Genomic DNA, 6,830 nt, shown 5'->3' on the forward strand with positions numbered 1-6,830 from the left:
ACTCTTCATCTTGATGATGTGCGGACAGGTGGGGGGAGGGAGCTGGAACCGGTTATAAACGGCACTGTAGATTTGTGGAATCTCTTCTATAGAAGAGGTTAGAACTGGCAGGAATCCCCCCTGCTATAACTCCATCAGCTCCCTCAACAACTTTCCTTCTGGGGTCTGTTTTGCCCTGCTGTCCCCTTAGCAAAGCTTCTGTCCCTGAGCCACCTGTGTTTATCTTGGCCTGGGAGTGGATACAAACAGAGGATTCAATGCCAAATTATCTGCATTCATGAAAGGTCACTGCACATCCTCTGTAGCAAACAACTGTATACAGTAGTTAAACTTTAGTGAAATACCAACACAATTAGATCACTCAGATTCACTCGGCAGCTTTGGCAAAGAAGAAGAAAACAAGGAAAGGTCTTTTCTTCCTGAAAAAGTTGTAAGCTGCAAGAAAGTAGAAAATATTCCTGATCTTTGCAAAATTCTATCCTGTGCAAAGGAGATCTTGTAAAGATCGATCCCTTGATTCTTTGGAGAGCTGGCAGGAAAAAAAGGAAAAAGACCTAAAGCCAAATTTTAGCTTTGTGGTAGGCATATATTCTGGGATATCTAAAAATGGTTCTTTCAAATGATCTCTACAGTAACGGCGAGAGTCTTAATTTGAACTCAAGAAATTATGTAAAGATGATGAGACACTGCCAGTCGGTAGAATAATCCTCCAAAATAATTCCTTCTGAAAGGGAAAAGAGAGTTTAGAACCATAGGACTGGAAGGGACCTTGGAGGCCTTCTAGTCCAACCCCCTTCCCAAGGCAGGAGTTGTTATTCCATTCTGAACAAAGGATTGTCTAATCATTTCTTTAAAGCCTCCAACGATGGAACAGCAACTCTGGAAGGTCTGATGTTGCTTTGATTAATTGTTCTCAAATCTGGCTGGAGATGCAGAGAGGAAAAGTACAGAAAAAAAATCCACCAAAGGCTGGGGCAGCAGCTCTGAATACTTCGGGCCTCTCCATGCAGACCTAGCATGGACCCATCTTTTTTGGGCTTCCCAGGACATAAATTGACACTCAGACACAACAAGACAGGAGAACAAAAGCAGGGACCTGCGGAGTCAAAAATATGCAGACTTCAGGTGTGGCTGAAGGAGTCCAAAACATAAAGATGGTGTCTACACCCAGGCAATTGGAGACCCGCCCTTTCTGCATGCACCTTGACTACTTCTTATCCTCGACACACGTCTGGCACCCTTCCTGATTAGACCTGCACACACATACAGAGAAAGAGAGACAGACAGACAGACACACAGAGACAGACAGAGAGACAGAGACAGATAAAGAGAGAGAGACAAAGAGAAAGAGAGTGAGACAGAGAGAGGTAGAAATATAGAGACAGAGAGAGACAGACAGAGAGACAGAGAGACAGAGACAGATAAAGAGAGAGAGACAAAGAGAAAGAGAGTGAGACAGAGAGAGGTAGAAATATAGAGACAGAGAGAGACAGACAGAGAGAGAGAGACAGAGACAGAGAGAAAGAGTGAGACAGAGAGAGGCACAGATAGATAGATAGAGAGAGAGAGAGAGAGAGAGAGAGAGAGAGAGAGACAGAGACAGAGACAGAGGCACAAATACAGAGACAGAGAGACAGATAAAGAGAGAGAGAAAGAGGGAGAGACAGAGAGAAAGAGAGAGACAGATATATATAGAGAGACAGAGAGACAGAGAGACACAGAAGCACAGACAGAGAGACAGATAAAGAGAGAGAAAGAGAGGCAGAGAAAGGCAAATACAGAGAGAGATACACAGAGAGAGAGAGACAGAGAGAGACAGACAGAGAGAGAGAGAGGCACAGATACAGAGACAGACAGAGACAGAGAGAGACAGAGAGAGACAGAGAGGCAGAGAGAGGCAGATACAGACACAGAGAGGCACAGATACAGAGAGAGACATATATATACAGATAGATAGATGATAGATAGATAGTGAGATAGATAGATAGAGAGGCAGGCAGACAGACAGAGACAGAGAGACAGAATGGAAGAGAAAGGGAATGGAAGAGAAAGAGAGACATTTTTGTTTAAATGTCTATGGAGATTCTCAGTCATCCAGGTCATGGTTGAAAAAAGGTGCTTTTTTCAAGAGGCAACGAGACTTTCTGGCTTTTCTTGGAAGACATTTTTGTGTCTCATCCATGAAGCTTCTTCAGCAAAACAGTCTTCAAAGAAAAACCAGAAAGTCCAGTTGCCTCTTGAAAAAAACACCCTTGGGACAGACCTTTTCCTTAGTTTGTGAGAAATGGAAAAAAACACACAGACACACCCAGAAATTCAACGCATTCCTCACTTGCATAGAAGAAAGGGAGTGATGCCTCCTACGCCCATAGCTGGTCAAAGGGTGGGAAGGAAGTCTTGATGTTCTGCTTCACTTTGTTCTTTCCCTTTGTTCTTACAGAGCAGTGGGAGCCCATGGACTGAATGTGTCCTTTAAGATTCCCTCCAATGACAGCCAGGCTCCCTTCTCCCCCTTCCTCTCTCACAATCCGATTTCAATGACCTGCACTGAATCTGATTCTACTGCAAAGGCAACTCCAGACTCAGCTTTATTTGCCAGAATGCTGTCCTTCTGAGCCTTAGGAGGTCACAGGGCTACCATATCTCAGTGTTTCCCAACCATGGCGACTTGAACCTGCGTTGGACTTCAACTCCCAGAATTCCCCAGCCACGTGACTAGCTTCACACAGCTTCAAGTCGCCAAGGTTGAGAAAGATTGCCCTATCTGGGTGATGCCCTGGGCAGATTCACTCAGCTTGAAATCTTTGTTTGCTGCCATGCTGTAATCGTCAAAGTTATTGTAGCCCTCATAATAGATAGTAGTATTCTTTACAGTCATTGGCTGCAACCCAGCCTTTGCTGGAAATGCTCCCATCTGCTCAGAAAAGGCCTGTGAGTCCCTTGGACTGCAAGGCCATCCAACCAGTCAGTCCTAGAGGAGATCAACCCTGACTGCTCTTTAGAAGGCCAGATCCTGAAGATGAAACTCAAATACTTTGGCCACCTAATGAGAAGGAAGGACTCACTGGGGAAGAGCCTCATGCTGGCAACGATTGAGGGCAAAAGAAGAAGGGGACGACACAGAATGAGGTGGCTGGATGGAATCACTGAAGCAGTCGGCATGAGCTTAAATCAGTGTTTCTCAACCTTGGCAACTTGAAGATGTCTGGACTTCAACTCCCAGAATTCCCCAGCCAGCAAATGCTGGCTGGGGAATTCTGAGAGTTGAAGTCCGGACATCTTCAAGTTGCCAAGGTTGAGAAACACTGGCTTAAATGGACTCCAGAGGATGATAGAGGACAGGAAGGCCTGGAGGAGCGCTGTCCATGGGGTCTCGATGGGTCGGACACCATTTCGCAACTAACAACAACAGTCATTGGTTGCAACCCAGACTTTGGTGAAAATTTGCCCCTCTGCTTAGAAAACAGTGGAAGGCACAAGGGGGGAGGGGAGGCTGAGGGATGAAATGAAGAGCCATATTCATTCTATGTTGTGATTGTGGTTGTTTTGCATAAATCTTAAGAGATGATCAAGAAAATAAAATCCTATTTATTTCATCCATACCCAAAGATGATTGAATGTACGAAAATGTTTAAAAAACGTAGGATGGGGGGATGCAGAGAGATGAAAGATGATAAATAAGCATCAGATAGATCTACCAAGGAATCGAGGTGGCGCAGTGGTTAGGGTGCAGTACTGCAGGCCACTTCAGCTGACTGTTATCTGCAGTTCAGCGGTTCAAATCTCACCAGCTCAAGGTTGACTCAGCCTTCCACCCTTCCGAGGTGGGTGAAATGAGGACCCAGATTGTGGGGGCGATATGCTGACTCTGTAAACCGCTTAGAGAGGGCTGAAAGCCCTATGAGGCGGTATATAAGTCTAATAAATAAATAAATAAATAAACAAACAAACAAACAAACAAACAAACAAACAAACTACCATGGATGCCTGTAGCAACTTTATGCGGCCACTCCTATTGGGACTTACCTATAGGTAGTCCTCAAATTACGCCCACAATTGAGGCTGAAATTTCTATTGCTAAGTAAGGCAGTTGTTCAGTTAATTGTGCCCCATTTTATGACCTTTTTGTCACAGTTGTTAAGTGAAGAGGAGGGGGTCAACTTATTTTCTGAAGCACCAGAAGACAAGAAACGATGGAGGGGAACTAATCAAGGAGAGAAGCAACCTGAAATTGAGGAGAAACTTCCTAACAGTGAGGACAATGAACCAGTGGAACAGCTTTGCCTTCAGAAGTTGTAGATGCTTCATCACTGGAGGTTTTAAAGAAAAGACTGGACTGCCACCTATCTGAAATGCTATAGAATCTCCTGCTTGAGCAGGGGGTTAGACTAGAAGACCTCCAAGGTCCCTTTCAGCTTTATTCTGATTGATTGATTGAATCACTGCAGTGTTAAATGAATCATGCAGTCATCACACAAACCTGGTTTCTCCCACTGACTCTGCTTATAAGACGTTGGTTGGGGCCGGGAATATAGAGTAGAGAATTGAAATATTTGATTGTAAATGTGTTTACAGCGGCTAGAATTGTATTTGCAAAAAATTGGAAAAATGAGAAAATACCAACGCAGGAGGAAGTTATTCAGAAAATAATGGAATGTGCTGAAATGAGCAAATTGACATTTGAAATTAGAGAACAAGAAGATAAACAATTTTATAAGACATGGGATTTATTTTATCAATGGTTAGACAAAAAAAATATGGGAATGAAATATGCTAGAGAATTTTACAATACAAGGATAATGGAATGATACGGAATATAACATAAAGATCTACTACTATTGGATGGATTTAGGATGATGTAATGGAATGCCATAATATAAATTTATTCAGAATTTAGAATATCTCGCATAAAATGAAGTAATAATAGTTATAGTCAAATAAATAATTAACCATGACAATAATTGTATACATATATACTAGATTGATAATATGAGATTCTATACAAATTGTGAGGACTATGGAGACGATGCATGAATGTTTTTGTAACCAATTGACACACTGTATGTAACTGGAAGACGGTTTTATGTTTTATGTGTGTTTGTGCTTGTTTGTTTAAAAATAAAAAAAATTCTTTAAAAAAAAGTTGGCTGGGGAGATATGGTAATCATATGACCTGGGACAGGACAATGTCATAAATACATCCCAGTTGTCAAGTGCTTGGATTTTGAGCATGTGATGCTGCAACGGTTGTTAAGTGTGAAAAACAGTTGTAAGCAGTGGTGGGATTCAGCCAGTTCGCACCACTTCGGGAGAATCGGTTGTTAACCTTCTGAGCAATTTGGTGAACTGGTTGTTGGAAGAAATCATTAGGGCAGAGAACTGGTTGTTAAATCATTTGAATCCCACCACTCGTAAGTCACTTTTTTCAATGCTGTTGTAACTTCAAATGGTCACTAAACAAATGGTTGTAAGTCAAGGACCATTTGTATAAAACTGCAGCTTAAGCACCTGGAAGAGGGAGCTGGGAGTGCATAATTTAGAATTTAGAATAGAGCTGGAAGGGACCTTGAAGGTCTTCTAGTCCAGCCTCCTTCTGAAGCAGGAGAACCTATACCATCTCAATACATTGTGTATTCATTGATATGATTAAAAACAACGTTTTGGTTTATAAAATGTTTCAAAAACTAAAGACAACATGGCATAAATGAGGAGTGGGATAAATACATCAGCCTACTTTGTTAAAGAAGTGGGAAACAGAATTAACACACGCATACATCCAATGTCATTGGGTATAGATAAAACAGAAGGTCAACCAAGGAAGATGGCCAAGGGACAACCTTGAATGCTCAAAGCTCCAATACCAGTTGCCTTCATACAACTTGCTCAATCAGGTTACCAAACTAATTCATTTCCTCAAATTCCCAAAGGTGCTTTTTTTCAGGAGGCAACTGGGCTTTCTTGTTTTTTCTTCTGAAGACCTAATGCAAGCTGCTTTTTCAACTCCGACAGCCCCCCACTATCCTGTCAGAGCCGAAGAAGCTTCTTGGATGAGAAGCGAACAAAAGAAAAAAACAAAGTCCAGTTGCCTTCTGGAAAAAAAAAACACTTTTGGGACAACCCTGACCTGGGTGACTGAGAATCTCTACAGACGTTCCCTCCAATCTGAACCGCAGCTCAAAACAACCCGTTGTCAGAACTAGGTCCGGGGTTACCTCTTGGGCAGCCGCTACATTTTGCAAACTCAGCGTCTCGTGTGAACCCAGCCACCCCGTGTGAAGAACAGGGACGGGGGAGCCAACCGGGGAGATCGCTGGAAAACCAAGGGGCTGGCAGGGATAACGGCCTGCAGCTCATCTCCGTTTTGAAGAAACCGGCGAGTTAGCTTATTCCTAAACGGGTGACACGTACACGTGTACACGGATTACGCGTACACGTGTAAAATGCTTTCGAGGGTTTGGTCTGATTTCATGCAGGGCGGGTTTTTTATTTTTGCATCGGATGCTGCGACAGCTGCAACGGAGCCGAGCAACACGGGCAAGGTCGCCAGGTGCCAAAAAAACCCGGTCCTCTTGCGCGGGATCCACCGCCGACATAGAACGTTGGCGCAATTGCCTCTTTCGCAAGCGTTCCCCACCTCTTAGAAAACGGCGCATGCGCAAGCGGGACCTACCTCTATCCCATGCCGGGCTCCGCCCCTGCTTGACACCGCCTCCCAGAAAGGCGTGAGGGGGGCGTGATGAATCGGCGCTTGCTTCTGCCATTGGGCAGTTCCTAACTGGGGGGGCGGGGCCGGGAGGGCGGGAAATACGAAACTGGAATTCCGGAAGGCT

The sequence above is a fragment of the Thamnophis elegans genome, chromosome 12 (genome assembly GCF_009769535.1).
Source record: "Thamnophis elegans isolate rThaEle1 chromosome 12, rThaEle1.pri, whole genome shotgun sequence".
Lineage (NCBI taxonomy): Eukaryota > Metazoa > Chordata > Lepidosauria > Squamata > Colubridae > Thamnophis > Thamnophis elegans.